This window comes from Narcine bancroftii, chromosome 3 (assembly GCF_036971445.1).
Source record: "Narcine bancroftii isolate sNarBan1 chromosome 3, sNarBan1.hap1, whole genome shotgun sequence".
NCBI classification, from domain to species: Eukaryota; Metazoa; Chordata; class Chondrichthyes; order Torpediniformes; family Narcinidae; genus Narcine; species Narcine bancroftii.
In genome coordinates this window covers 56,996,894-57,024,383 of record NC_091471.1, presented here as the reverse complement: position 1 = coordinate 57,024,383, position 27,490 = coordinate 56,996,894, and the positions used below count along the sequence as shown (strand labels likewise).

At 37.7% G+C, this 27,490-nt stretch overlaps 1 long non-coding RNA gene across 3 annotated transcripts in view; it reads right to left on the bottom strand.

The window, feature by feature from the left end:
* Window positions 1-370: 370 nt before the first annotated feature.
* The window catches only part of LOC138757191 (uncharacterized), a 131,168-nt gene continuing 104,048 nt past the window's right edge, over window positions 371-27,490 (bottom strand). For 2 of the 3 annotated variants that reach the window (XR_011353415.1, XR_011353416.1), the window contains 2 exons: window positions 20,306-20,487; window positions 371-5,498 (listed from right to left, as the gene is read on the bottom strand). This is a non-coding gene — a long non-coding RNA (uncharacterized lncRNA). The remainder of the gene's footprint in view (window positions 5,499-20,305; window positions 20,488-27,490) is intronic. The other variant, XR_011353418.1, reaches the window with a different exon arrangement.

Sequence of the window (27,490 nt, the reverse complement as noted above, 5' to 3'; positions counted from 1 at the left end):
CCTCTCCCATTGTTTGAATTCTGAGACTTTTTAATATATACCACTTCTGGCTTTTCTGATTTTTCATCGAAGAAGGGCTCAGGCCTGAAACATCGCTAATATATCTTTGTCTCCTTTAGATGCTGAAAAGACCGACTGAGTTCCTCCAGCATTTCCTGCAGCCTATTCTGTTTCATGCAGTACTGGGGGCTTGCCTGACATCGAATTGATAAGTGGAAGTTTAATGATATATTGTCAATGAGTAAAGTTTCCTTGCCAGAAGCTTAGTTAAAGTAACATTAGTGCAAAGAAGTACTCATTACATATTTAGTCTTAATATATGTAATAAAGAAACTTGTGTTGAAATAGCATTGTCTGTTCCCCTTACCTTCTTGATTAATGAGACCAATCACAAAAGAACATATGTGAAACAAAGTAATATTTTCTCACATTACAATCTTCCTTTTCCAAGCCTTCATGATTTTATAAACTTCCAGAAAGTCACCACTCATGGGGTGTATTGGAGGATTTAAACCATGCTTTTTGCTTCAGCTTTAAACCATGTTTTTTGCTCCTGCAAGGCTGAGAATCAGTAACCTGCTTGAGTCTCAGCAGACATAAGCTAAATTCCACCATGGGGCCCAGAGATGCAGTTATCTGACAAAAAGGCATCGTGTACCAAGAGAATTTAATCTTCCTGCTTGTTTTGGTCACAGTCTTTCAGACAGAGACCTAACCTTGACGCAGAATAAACCATTGTATTCAAAGTGATAAGCTGAAAGTTGTGTTATTCCATAGAAGCCTAGGCATGTTAGCTTGCTCGCTTATCTTTCTTTCTGTGCTGGGAATAGGTGCTTGGGTAAGCAGTTTTTGGGTAATATAAGCCTTGGCCCCACTGCTGAAGTTTGAGACTCTCCGAGAGGTGGCAACATCTCTCAGCAAGAAGAAGAACTTTTAGAGTCCAGCTAACGTCCCGGTCGGAGGAGGTGGAGAAGCTGCTACCAGTGCCCCGACAACCTACTACAAGAGTGCGGTCATTGCCTCGCTTCGGCAGTTGGGACCAGTCCAGGCGTTGATAAGTATAATTGGGAAGGGCTTGCATATTGTAGTTTGATATCAGCTTTAGAATTTGTAATAAAGATTTGTATAAACTGAACTGCTCTCAGTGTGTGTGTCTATTTTCTTTCGGTAGCTCAAACACTGTGACCAATCTAAAACGAACAAAGTGAGAGGTACAAGTTTACCCAGGACATGGGGTGCACAGGCCCAGCCTATGCAGCCTTGCCTTCTAACTTCTTGGCAAGAACCTTGTGAATCTCTTCTGTACCCAACCTGATTTAATTTAATTTAATTCAATACAGTGGTTCTCGACCTTTTTCTTTCCACTCACAATACCACCATAAGCAATCCCTTACTAATCATAAGACACCTATGGCATTGGGGATATTTAAAGTGGCATGTGAGTGGAAAGAAAATATTGAAAGCCACTCATTTAGTATAATTAATATAATTTAATATTCAAGATTGCAGATTCCTTTATTATCATGTAATAGTACCGAATAAGTAATATTACACAAAATTGCCTTTTGCTTGCTGAAAGGCAGATGAAGAGTGGCTATTAATATTGCCTTGTACCCCTTACAGTAAGAGATAAGAAGAAGCAAAAGTGAGTCACCTCAGTCACTCAGCATCCGTGAATTCACTTTTAGTGCTCCAACAGCCTCTGTAGCTGCACAGATACTTGTTTGTCCATCAGCAATTTGAACTCCAGATACAAACCTTTGTCATGATCAGGAAGCCTTCAGTAGCCAGGCCTTTGGGACCTCTCCTTGCCCTCAGCACCTTCATGAATCCTGGCACTGATACCTGCTTCCTATAAGTCTGTCTCCAGCAGCCTGAGGCCCATGTGGGTCCCCCCACAGCAAGTTTCCCACATCCTGTGTGGGTTCTTCAGCCATTGATATAATTGCTAACTTAGCATAGTTTCAGACCCTTTGGCCCATGAGCACATGCTGCCAAATATAACAATTAACAAGTTTATTCATATCCTTCCTATGGCATGGTGATTAGAACTGCACACATCTCAATAATGTCCTGTACAATCAACAATCTTTCTCTTTGATCTGCATATTACAGGAAATTTTGTAATCATTTTCCGACAGCCTTCCTTAGACATGCTGCAGTAATAATGCCACAATGAATTTTACGATGGCAAAGTCTTCTTATTTCTGTGATCCAATGATCCACAGTCCTCAGATTTTAAGAGATTTCAGGAAATTCACCCTGAAACACTAACTTTCAGTTCAATGGTTTAAAATTGAAAATTGAAAATTATAACCCCAAGTATTCGCTGAAGTATACTCCCAGTGGTCATTCTCAACAGGAATGACAATCATTCAGCAAAGAACAGGCTTATATATGGGAGCATGTTCAGGTTAAGGAAATGGAAAAGCTGAATCTTTTAAAAAAACATTTGGACTGATAAGTCCCAGGACTAAGTTACTGCAGGAAGAAATTGCTGGGGCATTGCCAATCCTTATATGTCTTCCCTGGCCACAGGAGAGGTACTGGAAGATTGGAAGATTGCAAATGTAGTCCCTTTCTTTTAAAAAATGTAATAGGGAGGATCCTGGGAATTAGAGGCCAGTGAGTCTTCTGTCAGTGATGGACAAACTATTGGAGAAGATTCTTAGGTATAGGATTTATGAGCATTTGGATAAGCAGAGTCTTCTCAGGGACAGCCAGCATTGCTTTGTAAGGGGTAGGTTGTGTCTCATGAATAAATGACAAAAGTAATTGATGAAGGTAGAGCAGTAGATGGTGTATATGGATTTTAGTAAGGCATTTGACAAGGTCTCCCACAGTAGACTCATTTGGAATGGGAATGAGGCATGGGATTCTGGAACCATGGCTGTGTGGATTCAGATTTGGCTGCTTGCAAAAAGCAACAGAAAGTCACCGGCAGAACATATTCTGTCTGGAGGTCAGTGATTAGCAGAGTTCCACACAGATCTATTCTGGGACCTCTTTTCTTTGTGATTTTTATAAATGGCTTGAAAAAGAAGTGGAAGGAACGATCAGTAGGTTTGCAGATGACATAAAGTTTGGAAGTTTTTTGGATAATGTAGAATATTATCATAGGTTACAACAGGATATGGACAAGATATAGATTTGCGTAGAAAAGTGGCAGACGAAGTTCCATCTGGGAAAATGTGAAGTGATACATTTTGGAAGAACGTAGAACACAGAACATAGAAAAATACAACACAGTACAGGCCCTTAGGCCCTCGCTGTTGTGCCAACCTATATATTCCTTAAAAAATACTAAACCCTTCCTACCACATAATACTCCATTTTTCTTCCATCCATGTGCCTGTCTTGAAGACTTAAATGCTCCTAATGTTTCAGCCTCCACCACCATCCCTGGCAAAGCATTCCAGACACCCACAACTCTCTGTGTTAAAAATTTACCCCTGATGTCTCCCCTAAACTTCTCTCCCTTAACTGTACTCATATCCTCTGGTATTTGCTAATCCTGCACTTGGAAACAGGCACTGGATGTTCACCCTATCTATGCCTCTCATAATCTTGTAGCCCTCTATCAAGTCTCCTCTCATCCTTCTACATTCCAAAGAAAAAAGTCCCAGCTCTGCTAACTTTTCTCATAAAACTTATTTTCCATTCTAGGTATCATCCTGGTAAATCTCCTCCGGTCCCTCTCCATAGCTTCCACAATGAAGTGGACAGAATTGAACATAATGCTCTAAGTATTGTCTCACCAGTGACATGACCTTTCTACTTTTGAACTCTGTCCTCCTATTAACGAAGTCCAGCATCCCATAAGTCTTCTTAATTGTCCTATCAACCTGTGTGGTGACCTTGAGGAATGTATGGATTTGATCCCCAAGGTCCCTCTGTTCATTCACACTCTTAAGGAACCCTTTACTCAGCTTTCTGGTTTATCCTTCCATAATACATCACCTCACACTTATTTGGATTGAACTCCATCTGCCACTTTTCTGTCCAACTCTGCATCTTGTCTATATCCTTTTGTAACCTTCAACGATGTTCAGCTCCATCTGCAACTCCTTCAATCTTCGTATCATCCCAAACTTACTGACCCATCCTTCTGCCTCTTCATCCAGGTCATTTATATAAACCACAAAGAGCACTAACCTCCAGAAAGAATACTTTCCTTCCACTACTACTTGAAAGGTTAAATGGAGGTGGAATAGATGGTTAATGGTGAAATTCTTAACAGTGTGTAAGAAAAGAGGGACCTTAGAGTCCAAATCCATCTCAAGGTTGCCGCGCAGGTTTATAGGATAGTTATGAATTCTGGGACAATAAAGATATTTTAAAAATCCTTGGACAGGCACATGGATGCAAAAAAATAAAGGGTTATGGGTGTGATGTTGGGAAGATTTAGATTGTTGAGGAGACACAACCTTACTTTGCTGTAATGTTCCATATACAGTAAAATGAATCAACATAAATCATCGAGCTGTTAATTGCCATATCATAGGTATTCCTTGCTCAATCAACATTAAACCATTAGGCAGGAGGAATGCATGAATTCATGTGCATGACAAATATATCCACAGAGGTTTAATGACAAGAACCCATACTATATACAGTACTCCACGCTGAGCATTAGCCAAATTGTTCTTGCGGGTATAGCTTTGCCAGTGAATATCAAGATCAATACTGTCCTTTTAAGTTTTGTTATCACCTTATACTGGCCATTTCAGCAAAAAAAACAACCCCCAAAAATACTGTTACAAATATAAAAAGTAAGTGGCCAATTTTTCACTAGAGAATGCCTCTTACTCACTGTCCAGAATGGTAAGATTCCTGAAGATCCAAAGATTTGTTGGTTGCATCCCAATGTTTTACAAGCTGCCTGGAACACTGTGACCACCTTTGTAAATTGAAATGTATTGAAGGCTTCTTTGTTACCACTTACATTATATTATTCAAGCTCAAGCAGTGATCATTTACGTAGCTTTCATTTATGTTCAGTCCACTGGACCCATCAATATTAAACTTTGAAAGATCTTAACCATTCAAGGCTATTTGCTACAATCATAGTTCATGATACTGCTCTGGTATCACAGGACACCAAATAAACACAGGTGTAATGAGGTACTAAAGTAATTATGAACATCATTGAAATGCATAAGCAATGCTGTAAATTACTAGATCAATCAACATGATCCCTACATCCCTAGGACTCTTAATGGTTCATTGGTTGCGATAAATCTTCCAATGTGCAAAAAGTTGGGTTGCAGGTACAACATGTTTGTTACTAAGAAGGCAAATGGAATGTTGGCCTTCATCACTAGAGGAATTGAATTCAAGAGCAGGGAGGTCATACTGTAACTGTACAAGGAACTGGTGAGGCTGCACCTGGAGTACTGTGTGCAGTTCTGGCCTCCATAATTGAGGAAGGATAAACTGGTCTTGGAAGCAGTCCAGAAGAGATTCACCATGATGATCCTGGAGATGAGGCGATTGACCTATGAGGAGAGATTAAATCATTTGGGATTATACTCACTCAAATTCAGAAGAATGAGAGATCTTATAGAAACATAAAATTATGAAAGGGATCGATATGATAGAGGCAGGAAAATTGTTTTCACTGGTACGTGAGACCAGAACTAGATGACACAGCCTCAAGTTTCAGGGGCGTAGATTTAAGATAGATATGAGGAACAACTGTTTTCCCCACAGAGTAGTGAATCTGTGGAATTCTCTACCCAGGGAATTGGTTGAGGCTACTTCATTAAACACAACTAAGGTTTAGTTAGATGGATTTTTATATAAAAATAAATTAAGGAATATGGGAAAAAAGTCAGGTCGGTGGAGTTGAATCAATGATCAGATCAGCCATGATCTTATTAAATGGCAGAGCAGGCTTGACAGGTTGGATGGCCTACTTCTGCTCCTATTTCTTATAAAAGGAAATAATGGGTGGTACTGCATGGAAAAGACTAATTCTAGTCACAGTAAGCATGTTTATTTTTGTTCTATCAACACCAGATAAACATACAAGAATACAGCACAGAAACCAACCAGTTTGGCTCTTCTAGTCCATGCCAAACACCTTCTCCCACCTAATCCCATTTACCTTCACCTGGCCCATAACTCTCTTGTCCATATACTTATCCAACTTTTCCTTGAATATTAACATCAAATCTGCAACTACCACATCAGCCGGAAGCTCATTCCACACTCCCACCACCCTCTGAAGGAAGAAATTCCCTCTCATGTTTCCCCTAAACTTTTTTCCCTTCAATCTCAATCCATGTCCTCTTGTTTGAATCTTCCCCACTTTCAATGGAAAAAAACCTGCCCAAATTGACTTTATCTGTCCCCCTCTATCCTTTATCAAATATGTCTAAAAAATCACCCCTCAATCTTCTACATTCCAGGGAAAAAAATGTCCCAGCATGTTCAACTTTTCCTTTTAACTCAAACCCTGAAACCCAGGCAACATTTTTGTAAATCTCCTCTGCACTCTATTCTATTTATTTCCTTCCTATAATTCAGCAACCAAAACTGCACACAATATTCCAAATTTGGCTTCACCAATGCCTTATACAACTTCCACATGACATCCCAACACCTGTATCCAATACTCCAATTTATGAAGGCCAACGTACCAAATGCTTTCTTCACCACCCTATCTAAAAGTGACTCCAATTTCAGGGAATTACATACCAGAATTCCTAAATCCCTTTGTTCTACTGGACTCCTCAATTGTCCACCATTTAACATGTATAACCTTTGCTAATGAGTCCGACCAAAATGTAGAACCTCACATTTATTAGTATTAAACTCCACCTGCCATCTTTCAGGCCTGTCTTCTAACTGTCCTATATCCCACTGCAAGCTTTGATAACCTTCTTCACTGTTCATAACAGCACCAATCTTTATATTATATGCATACTTACTAATCTAATTTACCATCCTTTCATTTAGATCATTGATATATATGACGAACAACAATAGACCCAGTACTGACCCCTGAGGCTCTCCACTAGTCACCAGCTGCCAAATTTTCAAACAATTCTCTAGCATCTCCCATCTAACCATTGTTGAATCATTTTCACTACTTCATCATTTATACCTTATGCTTGAACCTTTCTAACTAACCTCTTATGTGGAACCTTGTCAAAGGCCTTTCTAAAGTCCATATAGACAACATCCACAGCCTTCCCCTCATCATCCTTCTTAGTAACCTCCATGAGAAACTCTATAAGATTTGTTAAACATGATCTACCACATATAAAACTGTGTTGATTACTCCTAATCAATACCTGTCTTTCCAAATAATTATATATACCATCTCTAAGAACATTTCCAATTTATTTACCTATGGCCAACATCAGACTCACAGGCCTATAACTATTAGGTTTACTTTTGGAGCCTTTCTTAAACAATGGAACAACATGAGTCACTCTCCACCCTCTGACACCTCCTCTGTGACCAGTGACATAGCAAATATTTTGCAGAGCCCCCACTATTTGTCCACTAACCTTCCTCAGGGTCCTAGGGAATATCTTGTCAGAACCTGGAGATTTATCCACCTTTATTCTCTTTAAAATAGCCAATACTACCTACTCATTAATCTGTATATTATCCATGACCTCACTACCAGATTTCCTTACGTCACCTAAAAAAAGAATCATTTAAAATTTCCCCCATTTCTTCTGGCATCTCACATATACCCCTCTGATCCTCAAGGGGCCCAATTTTATCCCAAACTATTATTTTACTTTTAATGTACCTGTAGGAATCCTTTGGATTTATTTGACCTTGCTTGACAAAGCAGCCTCATATTTCTTTTTAGCCTTTCTAATTTATTTCTTAAGGTATTTTTAACATTCTTTACATTCTTCAAGCACCTCATTTATTCCCTGATGTTGATACCTGTTGACCACATCTCTCTTCCTCTGAACCAAATTGCCAATATCCTTTGAAAACCAAAGCTCCCTATATTTTCTAACCTTTCCTTTAATCCTCACAGAGCCATACTAACTCTGTACTCTCAAATTTTCCCCTTTGAATATATTCCATTTATCTGTTCTATCCTTCCCTGAAAATAAATTATCCCAATCCACACCCTCTAAATCCTTTTTGCATCTCCTCAAAATTTGCCTTATTTCAATCAAGAACCTCAACCTTAGGCCCAGCTCTATCCTTCTCCATTATTAATGTAAAACTAATAGTATTATGATCACTAGACCTAAAGTGTTCCCCAACATGAAGCTCTGTCACTTAACCCATCTCCTTCCCTAATAGAAGATCCAATACTGCCCCCTCTCGAGTCAGTTCTTCTATGTATTGAGTTAGAAAAGTTTTCTGAACACATCTGACAAATTTCAATCCATCCAGCCCTTTTACAGTATGGACGCCCCACTTAATGGGTGGAAAGTTAAAATCTCCTATAATTACCACCTTATGTTTATTACACATATATGCTATCTCCTTACAAATTTGGTCCTCTAATTCCCTCAGCCCATTAGGGGTCTATAATACACACCATTAGTTTTCTCATGCCTTTCCCATTCCTCAATTCCACCCAAATATCCTCACTGGATGAGCCTTCCAATGTATCCTGCCATAGCACCACTGTAAATGTTTTCTCTAACAAGCAATGTGACTCCTGTTCTATCATACCTAAAACAACAAAATCCTAGAATTGTTAGCTGCCAATCATACCCCTCCTGCAACCAAGTTTCACTGATGGCTGAAATATCATATTTCCATGCTCTAAGTTCATCCACCTTTCTTACAATGCTCCTTGCATTGAAATATATACACTTGAGAGAATGTCCCCTTCACTCTCCTTTGATTGCCATCTAAATTTACCAACCCTCCTCCCCTTCATTAACTTTAACATTCTGGTTCCTCTCCCCCTTCAAATCTATGTGTTCTTCAGCCCTAATCTCTGCACATTCAGTCTGATTCACACCCCCCACCCCTGCCAGTCTAATTTAAATTCTCCCCAACAGCTCTAGCAAACCTGCCTGCCAGGATATTGGTCCATTTTGTGCAGGTCAGACCTTCCCCAGAAGAGATCCTAATGATTCACGTATGTGAACCCCTGTCCCCTGCACCAACTCTTTAGCCACGCATTCCTCCTCCACATTTTCCTATTCTTATCCTCTCTAGTGTGTGATACAGGCAGCAATCCTTAGAGCATCACTCTTTTAATTTAAAAAAAAATTTCACACTGTGAACAATATCAATCAAAATACATACAAACATTTCCCTGTTAACTATGCACAGTGGCATTTTCTCCCCTTTTTTCCCTCTTACCTTCCCTCCCCCCTGCCCATCCCCCTCTCAACCCATTAAAGGTTCAACATATACAATACAATAAAACCATTAAACAATGTCATCACACAATAAAAATAAACAAGAAAATTGTGTCATCTACTTTTACACACTGGGTCAGTTCATTTTGTCTTCTTCTCATTCTTAGAGGGTGGAGATCTGCAGTAGGCCCTCTCTGTTATGTTCCATGTACAGTTGCCAAATTTTTTTCAAATAATGTGACTTTATTTTTTAAATTATATGTTATTTTTTCCAATGGAATACATTTATTCATTTCCATGTACCATTGCTGTACTCTCAGGCTCTCTTCTGATTTCCAAGTTGACATTATACATTTTTTTGCTACAGCTAAGGCTATCATAATAAATCTTTTTGCACTTCATCCAGTTTGAGGCCTAATTCTTTAATTCTTATTTTACTTAGAAGAAAGATCTCTGGATTTTTTTGGTATGTTGCTTTTGTGATTTTACGTAATACCTGATTTAATCTTCCCAAAACTTTTTCACTTTCTCACAGAATAGAAAATTGTTTTTTGGGAAATAATTTATTAACATTTGAACAAATGAAGTACAAATATGGAATAACTCATGATACAATGTTTGGATACCATCAACTGAAAGCTTACTTAAAGGACAAATTGGGAAGCAGACTGAGATTACCAGAAGGAAGCAGCTTTGAAAATGTGATTACAGAAACAATGATAATAAAAAAGATTTATAACAAACATGTACATCAAGCTGCAAGAGAAGGAAAATGATGAAATAAACTATAAACTGTTGGACTCTGGCTTTAATTTATTTACTCTTAATTTAGTCTATGTGTGAGCTGAGTCCAGCGCGTTCGTTGAATGAAGTGATAGGAGAAGGTATTCGGTTCAACAGTCAGTTTATTACACCACACAGCACAGCACAGCACAAGAATAAAACTTATCAGAGCTCTGGGTCAGTCTGTTAGTTCATAGGTCACCTGCCAGTGAGCTACTCCCCGAGACTGACCCCTATTGTCCAGTTGGCACAGTTTATATAGGTCAATCTTATCACACAGAACAAAAGTTGTTTTCCCTGCTAGATCTTTTTGCATAAGGGTTATCACAAGTCATCTCCTGTTTTGCAGATTTATGGGGTGTAGCCTTCCCATGTTAATCCTCCAGGCCAGACTATCCTGTTGTTTAGATCTGAAATTAATTCATCCCCAGATATTTCTAATCACCATTTGGTCCCTGTCTGGCCAATTTCTGCTGTTCTCTTTAACACCTCCTCGTGCCTTAATCTTCCTCCTAGACTGGTTTTCCATTCCCTTTGATTCTTGCGGGCCATTCTTTGTTCTGATCTGGCCTGTGTCTCCTGGTGCTACTTCCCACCTCCTTCAGTTGAGCATTCCTCCTAAATCGTTTTATGCATATCCTCTCCCTGTATCTTGGGAGCGGCCAATTTCTGTTCAGCCAACTTTGCTCCATGCTGTGACAGCCACTTAGCCACATTCCTCTTTCCCTGACTCATGCAGTACAAATAAACTTATTGATTAATCATTTATTTCATAATGTTTTAACCCCTAGATTCCAACAAAACCCAAACAAAAATGGGAAAAAGATTTAAACATAAAGATAAAAAAATGAAACATGGGAAAAGTTATGCTCTGGAACTATGAAGAATATAATAAACACAAGGTTACGTATGATACAGTATAATTGGTTACACAGGTTATATATCACACCCCAAAAGTTAAAAAAATGGGATCCAACATTATCAGATAGATGTTTTTGCTGTAAGAAGGAAATGGGAACAACAGTACATGCAATTTAGAGCATCACTCTTGAGGTTCTGTTTTTCAACTTCTTTCCTAACTCCATATATCCTTTCTTCAGGACCTCATCTCCACTTCTATCTGTCATTGGACCCCACGTGGACTTCGACATCCTTTCTCTCCAGAATGCTGTGTATTTGATCAGAGACATCCCTGATCCTGGCACCTGGGATGCAATATACCAACCAGGAGCCCCAATCTCATCCAGCAAACCTCCTACCTGCTCCCCTAACAACCAAGTCCCCAATTTTAAGAACTCTCCTCTTTTCCCCCTTCCTTTCTGAACCAAGGGGCCAGCCCTCATGCCAGAGATCTGACTACCATGATTTGTCCCTGGTAGGTTATTCCCCCCAAAATTATTTAAAACAGTATACTAATTATTGAGGGGAATGGCCCCTGGGGTACTCTGCACTGTCTGTGTCTCCCACTACCCTTTCCTCACAGTTACCCAGTTAGCTGACTCCTGTATGTCTGGGATGACTGTCTCCCTACAAATCCTATCTATCATTGCCTCTGACTCCCTTATGATCTGAAGCTCATCCAGCTGCAACTCCAGATCCTTAACGTGATCTTCTAGGATTTGAATCTGGATGCATCTTTTGCAGGTGCAGTCATCAGGAATATTTGTGCTGTCCCTGGCCTCCCACATCCTGCAATCAGAGCACAGAACTACCCCAACTGGCTCCATAACCTACTCTTAAATTAAATTAGATTAATTAAAATAAACATACCAACCTTACCTCACTAGGAGCACTTCCTCAGCTTTTGTTTGCCATAGCCTCTCGAGCCAAAGCCTTGAAGTCCCATTCCTTCACTACGCTCCTCCTTTACCTAACTCACCCTTTATTGGTCCTTGCCAATTAACTCAATTACCTATCAATTGGAAAGGCCAAAGACCTGACCCCTCACCCTTTTTAAATTCTTCTAAAATCTACTTACCAACACGACACACTCGACCCACCTCCAACTCCCTCTCTCCTCTGTCTGGATGGATTGGGACACATGTCCCAATTCTCCACAAATGCAATTTCACTTGCAATTTGTAAATCCTTTCAAGCAAGTTGTGCAAGTCCTGGAATGTGATTTTAAGCCTCATCAAGAGTATCAAATATGTTATTTTTTTTTAAAATTGAACTGCAACTACGAAAGCGGAATATTTTCAATATCAGTAGTTTCAGGAAATGATGAAGTTTTACAGTGCTCAAACAGTCACTTTGGCCCAATTGTCCTCATTTACCAAGTTGTCTCCCTGAGTTCAGTCCATTTGGCTCATATCCCTCTAAATTGTTCCTTTCTATGTAGCTGTCCCAATGTCTTTTAAACTGCAATTGTACCTGCCTCTACCACTTCCTCTGGCAGCAAAGTTTGCATACCTACCTCCTGCTTTGTGAAAAAAAAAGTTACTTTTCCCCTTCTCTCCTTAAATTTCTGACCATAGAACCATAGAACACTACAGCAAAGCAAACAGGCCATTTGACCCTTCTAGTCTGTGCCAAAACATCTTTCTGCTTGTCCCACTGTCCTGTACCCATTTCATTACCCTCCAGACCACTCCCATCCATGTATCTATCCAATTTATTCTTAAAACTTAAGAGTGAGTCTGCATTTACCACATCAGATGGCAGCTCATTCCACGCTCCCACCAAGAAGTTTCTCCCTAATGTTCCCCCTAAATCTTTCCCCCTCACCCTAAAGCCATGTCCTCTCATACTTATCTCTCCTAATCTAAGTGGAAGCAGCCTACTCACATTTACTCTGTCTATAGACCTCATAATTTTGTAAACATCTATCAAATCTCCCCTCATTCTTCTATTCTCGGAGGACCTTGAATTTTTGATTTGTTTATCATGGGATAAAAACTACTATGGTCTAATTACATAAATGTCAACTCAGCTACTAATTGAATGAAGTTTTACAACACTAGTTCAATTGTTGCCATCTCTAATTCAGTGTTTAATTTGAAGTGGATCCTTCTCAATCATGTACTTGTCCAAATTTTTCTTAATTTTGTCGAAATTGAGCCTGCATTCACCATTTCAGCTGGAAGCTCATTTCAATCGCTTTCTGTGTGAAGAAATTCCCCTGAATGTTCCCCCTAAACTTTTCCCCTTATACCCTTATCCCATATTCCCTTGTTTGCACCTACCCTCGGTGGAAAAAAGCCTACATGCATTTTCTCTATCTGCATCCATTATCATTTTGAATACCTATATCAAATCTCCCCTCATTCTTCAATACTCCAGGGTATATAACCCTAACCTGTTTAACCTTTCACTGTAATTCAGTTCCTCAAATTTTGGCAACATCCTAATAATTCTTCTCCGCACTCTTTCAATGTTAATGGTATCTTTCCTGTAGTTAGGTGACCAAAACTGAACAAAATGTTCCGAATGTGGACTCAGCAATGTCTTATACAACTTTACTATAACATCCCAACTCCTATACTCAATACTTATGAAGGCCAATATGCTAAAAGCTCTCTTTAAGACCCTATCTACATGTGGCACCACTTTCAGAGATTCCTCTCCTCCATTGTACTCCTCAGTGCCTTACCATTTATTGTGTTTACCCTACCTTGGTTTGTTCTTCCAAAATGCACCACCTCAGACTTGTCTGCATTAAGATGTTAGATAAACTTATGTTTTAATTGTGTTTGGCATTGTGAAACGTAGACCTGCAACAAATCAACCGTCATCCAATCCGAAAATAGAATTTTTTGATTATTTCTCAACATTGAAGAATAAGCTCTTAATTATATTTCAAGTAAGCTCTACATCAAATGGACCACCTGGCTTCCGTGATTGTCTCAGATCCACCATGAGTGAGGTGATTACACATGCCCAGCAGCAGAAACCTGAGATTAGTTCTGATTTTAATTACACTAATATTAAAGTATATACCAATATTCACCATTGTGTCCATATATATTTTACTGTTCTTTTACAATCTAGGGACTGTTACTAACACCTGCATCTGTTAATCATTCCTCGAAATGCAGTTTTCCTCTAAATATTATCCAAGCAAAATGTACAACTAAATTTGAAGGACAATGGTAATATTTAAAAAAAGTGATGAGAAGGAATCCCACTGAACAGCTCCTGAAGATGAACAAAAGGATGAATGAATAGAGTTAAATGATAAGTTTGTGCTTATTGATTCATGTATGGACAGCATGCCAATGTTATCATGCCTGCTCATTTCCATGATTCTAGCATGTGCTGTTCCACAGCTGCATACATCAGCAGGAGACCACTTTTTTTGTGAAGGACTGATAGTTATCATTAGCCTGACCATCTTTTTTTTTTTTTTTTTTTTTTTTTTTTTAATTTTTTATTTTTCACACCATAAATCACAATAGCCATGATATACACTTTTTCTTTTCCACACATTTACAGTGACTTTTTCTCCCTCCCCCCTCTCTCCTCCCAAGCCACCCCCCCATCCCCCCCCCTCTCATCCATTTTAGTTATACAATCTAGGTTGCATTAATTCAATTAGACAATGTTGTCATTCAACAAAAATACACCAGAAATTCTACTGAGTCCATTCTTTTCTTTTCTTCTCCTTCCATCAACTTAGGTAATGTTTGTTCCCGGTAGGTTTTCGCTATTGTATTTAATGTAAGGCTCCCATACTTGTTCGAATATTTCAATATTATTTCTTAAACTATATGTTATTTTTTCTAATGGAATACATTTATTCATTTCTATATACCATTGTTGTATTTTCAAATTATCTTCCAATTTCCAGGTTGACATAATACATTTTTTTGCTACAGCTAGGGCTATCTTAACAAATCTTTTTTGTGCATCCTCCAAGTCAATTCCAAATTCTTTATTTTTTATGTTACTTAGGAGAAAGATCTCTGGATTCTTTGGTATATTGTTTTCTGTTATTTTATTTAATATCTGATTGAGATCATCCCAAAATTTTTCTACTCTCTCACATGTCCAGATTGCATGAATTGTTGTTCCCCTTTCTTTTTTACATCGAAAACATCTATCAGATACTGTTGGGTCCCATTTATTTAACTTTTGCGGTGTAATGTATAGTCTGTGTAACCAATTATATTGTATCATACGCAGCCTCGTATTTATTGTATTTCTCATCGTTCCAGAGCATAACTTCTCCCATGTTTCCTTTTTTATCTTTATATTTAAATCTTGTTCCCATTTTTGTTTAGTTTTACCATTTGTTTCCTCATTTTCCTTTTCTTGCAGTTTAATATACATATTTTTTATAAATCTTTTGATTAACATTGTATCTGTAATCACATATTCAAGGTTACTTCCCTCTGGTAAACTCAAGTTGCTTCCTAATTTATCTTTCAAGTAGGATCTCAGTTGGTAATATGCCAGCGCTGTATCTCCCGTTATATTGTACTTATCTCTCATTTGTTCAAAGGATAAGAATCTACTTCCTGAAAAACAATTTTCTATTCTTTTAATCCCTTTTTTTTCCCATTTTCTAAAGGCAAGGTTGTCTATTGTAAAAGGGAGTAGCTTATTTTGCGTCAATATTAGTTTTGGTATTTGGTAATTTATTTTATTTCTTTCTACATGAATCTTCTTCCATATATTGAGGAGATGGTGTAATACTGGAGAAGTTCTATGTTGTACCAATTTTTCGTCCCATTTATATAATATGTGTTCAGGTATCTTTTCCCCTATTTTATCTAATTCTAGTCTCGTCCAGTCTGGTTTTTCCCTTGTTTGATAAAAATCTGATAGGTACCTTAATTGTGCGGCTCTATAATAATTTTTGAAGTTTGGCAATTGTAAGCCTCCTTGTTTATACCATTCTGTTAATTTGTCTAGTGCTATCCTCGGTTTCCCCCCTCTCCATAAAAATCTCCTTATTATTTTCTTTAACTCTTTGAAGAATTTTTCTGTCAGTTGTATTGGCAATGCCTGAAATAAGTATAGTATCCTTGGAAAAATGTTCATTTTAATACAGTTTATCCTTCCTATCAGTGTTAGTGGTAGCTCTTTCCAATGCTCTAAATCGTCCTGTAATTTTTTCATTAGTGGATTGTAATTGAGTTTATATAATTGGCCTAGATTTTTGTTTATTTGCACACCTAGGTATCTTATTGCCTGCGTTTGCCATCTGAATGGGGATTCCTCCTTAAATTTTGAGAAATCCGCGTTATTCATAGGCATTGCTTCACTTTTATTTACGTTTATCTTGTATCCCGACACTTCTCCATATTCCTTCAATTTCTTATATAGTTCTTTTATTGATAGTTCTGGTTCTGTTAAGTACACTATCACATCATCCGCAAACAGACTGATTTTATATTCCCTGTCTTTTATTTTTATTCCTTTTATATTATTATCTCTTCTTATCGATTCTGCTAGTGGTTCTATAGCTAGCGCAAACAATAATGGTGATAGTGGGCATCCCTGCCGCGTTGACCTGCTTAAGTTAAATTGCTTTGATACATGTCCATTTACTGTCACTTTCGCTAACGGTCCCTTATATAATGCTTTAATCCAATTAATAAACTTCTCCGGTAAACTGAATTTTTGCAATACTTTGAACAAGTAATTCCATTCTACTCTGTCGAAGGCCTTCTCTGCGTCTAAAGCAACTGCTACTGCCGGTGCTTTATTTCCTTCTACTGCATGAATTAAGTTAATAAATTTACAAATATTATCTGTTGTGCGTCTTTTTTTGATAAATCCAGTTTGGTCTAAATTTACCATTTTCGGTACCTGTTCTGCTAATCTGTTCGCTAATAGTTTAGCTATTATCTTATAATCTGTGTTTAGCAGAGATATTGGTCTATATAGCCTGACCATCTTAAAGATGGCCTGTAGCTCTTGAAGGGGCCACTTCTTTTTACTTTGTATGTTAAAGATTTGGATTTCTGACTAAATGGCTTTGTGGATAAGTTTACAGATGGTACATAGGTAGGTGGAGGGACAGGTAGTGAGGTTGAAACACAAAGGCTTATGTAGATTAGGAGAATGGGAGAAAAATGGTGAATGAAATATAATATTAGAAAGTGTAGAAGGAATGAAAGGACAGAATGTTATTCGGATTGGGAGAAAATTCAAAATTCAGAGGTGCAAATGGACTTGGGACTCTTCATGCAGGACACCCTAAAGGTTTACCTTTAGTGAGTGGTGGAGAACATGAATGCAATGTTGTCATTCATATCTAGAGGAATAATAGGATATTAGAGCAGGGATGTGATCTTGAAGCTTTATAAGGCACTGATGAGGGTCACTTGGAGTATGGGGTACAATTTGGGCTCCTTATTTAAGAAAGGATGTGGAGAGGGTTCAGAGATTCACATAAAAGTTTTTGGGAATGAAGATATTGGCATATGAAGAACATTTAATGGCTCTTGCCCTGTACTCCTTGGAGTTTAGAAGAATGAGAGGGTCCTCATGAAAGCATTTTGAATGTAAGGCTTGGACAGAGTAAATGTGGCAAAGTTGTTTGGGGAGTCAAGGTCAGGGGTTCAAGGGCAAGAGGGCACAACCTCAGGTCTGAATGACTTCCATTTAAAACAGAGATATGTAGGAATCTCTTTATTTATTTCTTTTTAATTGAAGTTTAAATGTTTCCAAAATATATTATATATATATCTCATATATTCATAGTTGCTATATTTTTCCATGCAATATTTATCTGAGGTTTACACTTATAGAGAAAAAAGCAAGAAAAAAGAAGAAAACTATATACAAATAGGAAGTGATTTTTTTTTTACAACATAATCATTGATATGTAAGAATAAGGTCAGGACAGAATTTCTTTAGCCAGAGAGCGGTGAACTCTGGAATTTACAACCAAGGATGATTGTGGAGGCCAGGCCATTAGGTGCAGAGATTGATAGATATCTTAAAAGTAAGGGCATCAAAGGTTATGGGGAGAAGGGAGGGGAGTGGAACTGAGTGGGAGAATGGATCAGCTCATGATAGAATGATGGAGCAGACTTGACAGGTTGAATAGATAACTTCTGCGCCCATAATCTATTATCTGATCGTCTTATGAGAGGTACATTGTGACAAAAGCACATTCTCACAAGCTGTCTACAAGTGAACTAGTCATCAGTGTCAGGAATGATTCCAGAGCAATGGAAAATCTCAAATGTCACTTCAGTCTTTAGGAAGGGAGAGAGGCAAATCACAGGAAGCTCTATGCTGGTTAGCCTAACTTCAATGGTTATCATACCTTGAATATAGGTTCAGGTCTGAAACGTCAGTAATATCTTGACCTCCAATGGACCCTGTGAGACCTGCTGAGTTTTTCCAGCATTTTTTGTGTTTTTACTGTAGTCACAGCATCTGCAGACTTTTGTGTTTCACTAATTTCAGTGACAGGCAAGATTCAAGAGTCCATTAATATGGATGAGGTTTCATAATTTCCTTCAGGAGAGAAATTGCCTAATAAATCTGTTATAGTTATTTTAGGAGGTAATTAGCAGGACAGACAAAGGAAAGTTAGTGGATGTAGTATACTTGTATTTTCAGAAAACCTTTGACAAGGTGACGTACATGAGGATGCTGAATGAGATAGGAGTCCATGTTATGATGGGAAAGGTACCAAATGAATACAGGTACTTCATGACATACATCTGTGCTTCATTCTGGACAACTGGTCATATCTCATAATGGGCGTATGTTTGAATTGCGTACTTAACTTGTTAGTCAGCGTCCTGGTGTCAGTAAGCATCCTGATTCTAGTCCACATGCACGAGTGTTCGGTAGGCACATGTGTGATGGGTTTGCATATTGGAGTTCGGTTGGCAAATGCATGATTGTTAAGTGCCCTAATGATATTGAATTAATGCCCTTAACTTTACCATATATGTCGATTGAGCTCCAATACGTGAACCCACCATGTATACACCGCTCTAAGACCCGTGCATGTGCAGAGGAATTAAGATGGCTGCACCCATCCTATAGACCCTGGGACACTAACTAACAAGGTAAGTATGCACATTTTGGCTCTTATGTTCCCTGTATCCCCGTTATAGTTTGTCAAATATAAAATAAACACATTTTTTTTAAAAAATTTCGTTATTTTTTTAAAAAGAAATTTGGTCGTATGTGTGGACGGACTTAAGTTGCGTGGGTCACATGTTGGGGAGTACTTGTAGAAAATTGGCTGAATGACAGAGCCAAAGAGTGGGAATAAATGGGGCCTTTTCTGGCTGGTGGCTGGAATCAACTAGTGTTCTGCAGGGGTTAGGCTGGCTGCTGGTAACTGGTGTTCTGCAGGGCTCGGTGTTGGTTTCACTATTTTTCACACTGTATGTAAATGACTTGGGTGACAAAATTGAGGGCTTTGTGACCAAGTTTGCAGATGATATGAAAATAGGTGGAGAGGCAGGTAGTATTGAGAAAGTAAGCAGTCTACAGAGAGGCTTGGACAGGTTGGGATAATTGGCAAATGAAATAGAGTAAGGAAGTTTTTGGTCATGCACTTTAGTTGAAGAAATAAATAAGTAGACTATTTTCCAAATGTGAAAGGAAATCTGGAACTTGGAAGACTTAGTGTAAGATATCCTAAAGGTTAACTTGCAGGTTGAATCAGAATAAGGAAAGCAAATGCAATGCTAGCATTCATTTCAAGAGGACCAGAAGATAAAGGCAAAAAATGTTAAAATGTTACAAAACATTGGTCAGTCAATATTTAGGGTATTGTAAGCTCTTTTGGGCCCCATATGTAAGGAAGGATGTGCTGGCTTTGGAGAGAACCCAGAAAAGGTTTAAGAAAATAATCGCAGAGATGAGAGGGTTAACATTAGAGGGATGTGCCATGACTCTGAGCCTGTACTTGCAGGAGTTTAGATGAGTGGTTCTCAATCTTTTTCTTTCCACTCACATACCACCTTAAGCAATCCCTTACTAATCACAAAACACCTTTGACATAGGGAATGCTTAAAGTTGGATGAGAGTGGAAAGAAAAGAATTGAGAACCACTGGTTTAGAAGGATTAGCAGGATCTTATCAAAACATACTGAATACACTGGACAACGATTTTTTCAAAATATTTTCTTTCCTGAAAAATAAATGGAGATTACAATAGACAAATTCAAGCCAAGATAATTCCAGGTTTGCTGTATCAGATAGGAGATTGGAGAAACATTAAATTAGCTACTATTGAATTTAGCTTGTTTAATTGCATAATAATGTTAATACATTGCGTTAGTTCAACTGACCTAAGGTGTTTTGTTGCTGTTTTTCATTTGTACTCAGCATCCAATGCCTCTCATTTGGTCACAATTTCCAGGTGAAACCTTTCACCATGTTCATCACTGACAGCACCAGGATTAACAGGGAAGAAGACCAAGTGCGAATGCTGAAAATGGTTTTGAATGCTTGAAGTAGACTTGAAATATGACTGGAAATAATAAAAATAGGTTATATCTAAAAAATGCTAAGTAATAGGAAAATTTTAAGATGATTCTCGTGATCATTAAAATACACCCAAAAGTGTTCAGGAAGCATAATCTTCATTGGCCAGTGATATTGAAAGGATTGGATTGGATGGACATGGAGAAGATATTTCTATTCATACAAGAGCCAACAACCAGAGGACAAAGACTCAGAATAAAAGTATGTCCCTTTAAAAAAGATGAGGCGGTTTCTTCAGCCAAAGGGTGGTGTATTTATGGAATTTGTTACTTCCTATGGAAGCCATCATTGGATATACTTAAAGCAGAGCTTAATAGGTTTATGATTCGAGAGGGTATAAAATGTTACAGGCAGTAGATATAAGAATGGAGTTGAAAGGAAAAAATATATCAGCTATGATTTGAATGGTGAAGCAGACTTGATATGCTGAATAGCCCAAATTCTGCTACGATGACTTACAGACCCAGCGTGTGTGCTAGAACAAGGAAACTTGGAAATAAAAGCATGCAGTTTTATGTAAGTGGTGATGCAGGTGGACAGGGTGATCACATCAATTATTATTGAATACAGAAGCAACTGTACAAAACATTGGGGGCACTGCATTTGGAGTATTGTGTGCTGGTTTGGTTATCTAGCTGTGGGAAATGTATCATTAAGCAGGAAAGGGTTCAGAAAAAATGTCACACGTATGTAACTTAGACTGACAGGCTTGAGGCTGGATGGCCTGGGACTTTTCTCCCTGAGTTTGAGGCAAATGGGGAAACATATGAAATGCTATAAAATCACGAGGGCCATAGAAAAAGTAGATAGTCCTATTTTTTTTCTGCTGGTAGGAGAATCTGAAAGTTGAGGACATAGATTTAATGTACCGTGGGAAATGATTTAAAAAGAACAGGGGAAACACCTTTTTCATACAGAGGGTGGGGGTATATTGAACAAGCTACCAGAGGTAGTAATAAAATTGCACATGCAAAAGAACTTTACATGCATACTAGGATAAGTAAGGTTTGGCATGAACAAGTTGGGTCAAAGGGTCTGCTCTGTGTCTCTATGACTGACTATTCTGGATAAAGGATTTTCTGTTTTCCTCTTCATGTCACTGTTGGGACTAATTAAATTCTATTGTCATGGCTGTTGATACTTTGTGTGCTATTTTCATGAACACAACTCGGCCATAGTAGATGTTAGATTGTGTTTAGCTTTTAACAAAATGTAACATTCTGTCAAATGTTTTGATGAAGGATAATTGCAAAGCTGGAGAGAACTTGTTTCCCTCAGACACGTGACCAAACATCGGCTCTTCAACTAGATCAATGCTCAGAGAGACACTGAGTGTCTTTGTGCTTTTTGACGTCACCATGCGACTGAGGCTTTTAAAAGCAGGAATACAGATATCAAGGTTATGAAATCATGCATTTAGCAATAAAAATGATTGATTTAAATATTGACTGTTTCTCTCAGCAGAGATCATACCTGAGTGAACATTTCAGATCTCCAGCATCTAAAGACATTTAGTTTCAAATTACTCTCATTGATGGTGATACAAGATATTTTTGTTTTTCATAGCCAGTTTAGGTGACCCACAGATTGAACCAGTGCTTGTATTCCCTTTATTTTGGAAATCATATACAGATAGGTGATATACTGAGTGGATCAAGTGACTCAAATCAATGTGATATTCTGTTGAGGAATAAAAGACCTTATAATTTCTAACAAGCTTTTCTTCACCTAATACTAACTTCCCTCTTTAGAGGCATGAAAGGAGAATTTACAAGCATTTTTTTGTAAAGCAGGTCACAAAGGAACTTCATTGTTGTCCGTCTGGTTCCCATTACTGCACAATAAATCGAGGGCAGTAAGATTCAACTTCTACAAAAGTAATTGCTTTTACTGCTTAAGGGACCAATTAACATTATTGAGCCCAGAAGATAGCTATAATTGTCACATTTCCACAGTTAAAATACAACATCTACCTATAAAACCAAAGTTATCAGTGCAAAAATCCATAAAGAATATACTCTTTTGGTTTTGATGATTTCATTGTTGAAGAGGAAATTACTGGCTTTGACATTCACAAACTACGTGAATCATAGTGCTTCCGCTTCTTTCAATTACAAGTTGCGCGGTCTCTCTGAAGTTTCTGTAAATTGTTCAACTTCTAGATGCATTTTAACTTCAAAACATCATTTATCATTGATCTTGCCATTGTTGCTCTACATTCCACCATTTTCTTGTAAAATACCATTTCTTTTGTTGCCTGAGGGCACTCAGTTTTGTAACACCAGATGTCCTGACTCAGCTGCTGACAAATGATTCTTCACCAATTAGCCATTTCAGAAACCATTTTCAAATTGTTTGAAACTACTATGTGCTGAACTCAGTTCCTTCTTTTCCAATGCTACAGTTACCATATCTGACAGCTGAAAACATGAATCCATAAACCTTGCAATTTTGCATTCCAGTTTACACCCCATTTCATGTACCTTTGTGGATCAAATAAATGGTTTATATTTTTTTTCTGCAGTATGCAATTTATATTGTTCCTGAGAAATGCACCTGTCATTCAGATGTCAAGGACAGACTTCATTTTAAAACTGAATCTATATTGCTGTAACTTCTCCCAAGACAAAATCCAACCCTAATATGTTTTGAGACAAGGAAGAAACTCATTGTAAATTACATACTGAAGCTGAAGAAATTTCCTCTGAAATCCTGAAGGTTTATTTCTCCATACTTGACATATCTATTTTGTTGTGTTTGCATGTCTGCTTTGTTCAGTAAGGATCACAGAATTCTTGGAAACCATGTACAGAGCATTTAATCCTGAATGTTACTTTGAAACATCTGATCGGTTTAAAGGTATATGCCAACCTTCTTGGTTAGTTTAGAACAGAGGAAATACATTGGTCTTGTTAGCTATTGGTTGATTAATTACTTGCATCAACGCTGTGATTGTGATTGTGGGAGGGAGTCACGTGATGGAGTAGTGACCGGTAAGAAAATACCAGCCCTCTCCAGAAAAGAAAAAAAAAGTAAAGAAAAAGCAAAGCCACAGACACAGAAACCATAACAAATTAAAAATAAAGGTGTGGAGAAAATGGCACCAAAGAAAGAAAAACCAAAAATAACGGGAAGAAAAGAAGAAGGAAAGACGTCAGAGGAGAAAGGTGAAGGCCTTACCTGTACGAGGAGGCCCGCCGTGGAGACAGAAACCCGCTCCCTGAGGTCAGTGGAAACCCCGAACACAGAATTACAAAGATGGCTCACGGAGCCCAACAGAAGTGCGCAACTGCGCATGCGCGAATCCTCGCACATGTGCGATGCACATGACAAAAACAACAATGACAGGAGGGGGGACCAGCTGAGGAGTGGATCTCCACAGCTTGAACAGACAAGAATAACCCGACAGCAAGGCTCCCAACAGGAAAACATAGAAAATAACGGGAACAAGAAGGAAGAGAATAAAAAAAGTAAATCAAAGAAACAACAGATGACCAATCCAGAGGAAGGCGACCAACACAAAGACACCTCTAATAAAAATAAGAAGACCAAAAATACCCAACAAAATAAAACAAACAACCCAACAAGAAAACCAGAAGAGACAGAGGTAAAGGACACAGATCCTGGAGTGGACTCAGAAGAAGAAGAGGAAGAACACAGAAAAATGGAAGATGAAGGGAAGGGCAAGTACATGGATATTTTTTTTAAAGAATATATGGAAACATTAAAAGAATGGCAGTCACAAGAGTTCAGTGAAATAAAAAGAATAAAAAGTACAGAAGAAAAAGTGAATAGATTAGAAATGATCATGACAGAAATAGGAAAAAGAGTAGACAAGGTGGAAGAATGAGAAACAGCCATAGAAATGGAGGTAGATGACTTAAAAAAGAAATTAGAAGAATCTGATAAAAAAAAAGTTAAAGAAACACAGGAGCTGTTAGCTCAGAAGATGGATATAATGGAAAATTATAATAGGAGAAACAATATAAAGATAGTGGGCCTTAAGGAAGATGAAGAAGGCAAAAATATGAAAGAATTTATAAAAGAATGGATCCCCAGGGTCCTAGGAAGACCAGAATTACAGGAAGAAATGGAAATAGAAAGGGCACACAGAACATTAGTCCCCTAAACCACAACCACAACAAAAACCAAGATCCATTCTAGTAAAATTCCTGAGATATACGACAAGAGAAAATATATTGGAGAAGGCAATGAAAAAAATAAGAGAAGATAAAAAAACCACTGGAATATAAAGGTCAAAAAAAAAATTCTACCCAGACATAAGTTTTGAACTCCTGAAAAAGAGGAAGGAGTTTAATTCAGCAAAATCGACCCTATGGAAAAAAGGTTATAAATTTATGTTAAAATATCCAGCAGTGGTTAAAATAGTTATCCCGGGGCAGCAAAGCAAACACTTCTCAGATCCGGAAAAAGCACGAGAATTTGCAGAACACCTACAAAACAGACAGAGATGAAGAGATGTAACAAGAACAAAAATGATAACAAGCTATATATAAAGAAGAAGAATAAAGTATAAATAAGAAGGGAAAGAAAGGGAAGAAAGGAAGTAAAGAGGGAATTCAGAGAGTGAGCTTTGTTATATGTGAAGATTAAAATCTTTTCTGGGGGGCTAGAATAACAGTCACTGCGAAATCAGTTGACGCTTGCGAGCGGGTTCGCAATCCAAATGGAGAGGGGAGATGTGGTTGCCCGACAAGGGACAGAGGGCAATTCAGAGAGGGGAGGGACTATTGGAGTTAAGGGAATTTTAAATGTGGGAATAATAGAAATATTTTATGTTTTAGAAGTGTTGTCTTACAAGGTGTTCAAAAAAAAAGAAAACAGAAATGGATAAGAAGGGAAGGTGGTGATGAGGAAACGGAAATGAAAGATAAACAAAGTATGAAATGGCCATGTTGAACTGTATGACTTTAAATATTAACGGAATATATAACCAAATCAAAAGGAAGAAGCTGCTAAATTTACTGAAGAAAGAAAAATATGATATATTTATGCAAGAAACACATCTAAGTGGAACACAAGAAATTAAAGAGTGATTGGATAGGGCACGTAACAGCAGCATCATATAATTCAAAAGCCAGAGGAGTAGCTATATTAAAAAATTAAAATGTACCAATCAAAATAAAAGGGGAAATAATAGATCCAGCAGGGAGGTATGTAATGATAAAGTGTCAAATATATTCAGAATTTTGGAATTTACTCAATGTATATGCACCTAATGAAGAAGATCAAAAATTTATGCAAGATATCTTTTTGAAGATCGCAGATACGCAAGGGAATATACTAATAGGAGGGGATTTTAACCTTAATTTGGTCTCAAAGATGGATGAAACTGGACAAAAGACTAACAGAAAGAACAAAGTAACCAAATTTATGATTAAATCAATGCAGGAAATGCAACCTTTGGATATATCAAGGAAACAACACCCAAAGGAAAAGGAATATTCATATTATTCGGGTAGACCTAAAACATACTCAAAGATAGACCTGTTCCTGTTATCAGCCCACATTCAAGGGAGAGTTAGGAAAATGGAATATAAAGCTAGATTGTTATCGGATCACTCACCCTGTAATTGGCAATCGAGCTGGAGGACATCCCAGCGAGAACATATAGATGGAGATTAAACTCCATGCTACTTAAAGGACAGAATTTCAGAGAATTCATTGAGCGACAAATTAAAATGTACTTTGAAATAAATACGGAATCAGTGAAAGATAAGTTTATACTATGGAATGCAATGAAAGCGTTCATCAAAGGGCAGATAATAAGTTATGTAACTAAGATGAAGAAGGACTACAATCAGGAAATAGAACAGTTGGAAAGGGAAATAGCAAGTTCAGAAAAATAATTAGCAATAAAGGAAGATACAAATAAAAGAAGAGAATTGGCAGACAAAAAATTAAAATATGAAACACTACAAACATAAGGTGGAGAAGAACATAATGAAGACAAAACAGAAGTATTATGAGCTAGGAGAAAAAATGCACAAAATACTAGCATGACAGCTTAAGACAGAACAAACTAAAAGAATGGTATTGGCATCAAGGAAAAAGGACAAACAAATTACATATAACCCAACGGAGATCAACAAAAACTTCAGGGAATTCTATGAGCAACTATATCAAACTGAAAACAAAGGGAAAGAAGTCAAAATAGATGAGTTTCTAACTAAAATTGAACTACCGAAATGGCAAACAGAGGAGCAAAATAAATTTAAAAAACCATTTGAAATAGAAGAAATACAGGAGATATTAAAAAAAATACAGAACAATAAAATGCCGGGAGAGGATGAACTCCCAATAGAATTCTATAAAACATTTAAAGACTTATTAATTCCTCCTCTCCTGGAAGTAATGAACCAGATTGAAAAAACACAAATTCATGCAAAACAGGAATAATTATAGTAATACCAAAGACAGGGAAAGATTCATTAACACCAGCATCGTATAGACCAATATTTCTATTTAACACAGATTATAAGATAATAGCTAAACTATTAGCAAACAGATTGGCTGACTGTTGATTTTCTGGGGTTAATAATCCATTCCCTCATTTGCCTTCTGGAGCATATTCAAGAACTCATCCATAGTCTTGAATGAATAGGCAACAGGTGTCACCAACTTCATCACAACCTGCTTGGACAAGTGTGTGCCTATGTGCACATACTGGGTGTTCTCCAGCCAGAAGCCCTTGGTGAATCAGAAAATTAGCAACCAGCTGAGAGTGAGAACAAAGGCATTTAAGACCGAGGATTGGGATCTTTACAAGAAGTTCAGGTACATCCTATGGAAGGCCATCTCTGAAGCAAAGTGGTAATTCCAGAGGAAACTAAAGACAGAAACAGATACATGCCAGCTATGGCAGGCCATTACAGCCTACAAAGTGAAGGCAAACACTATAGATGGCTGTGATGCTTCATAACCCAATGAGCTAACACCTTCTATGCCCACTTTGAGAAGAAACAAAC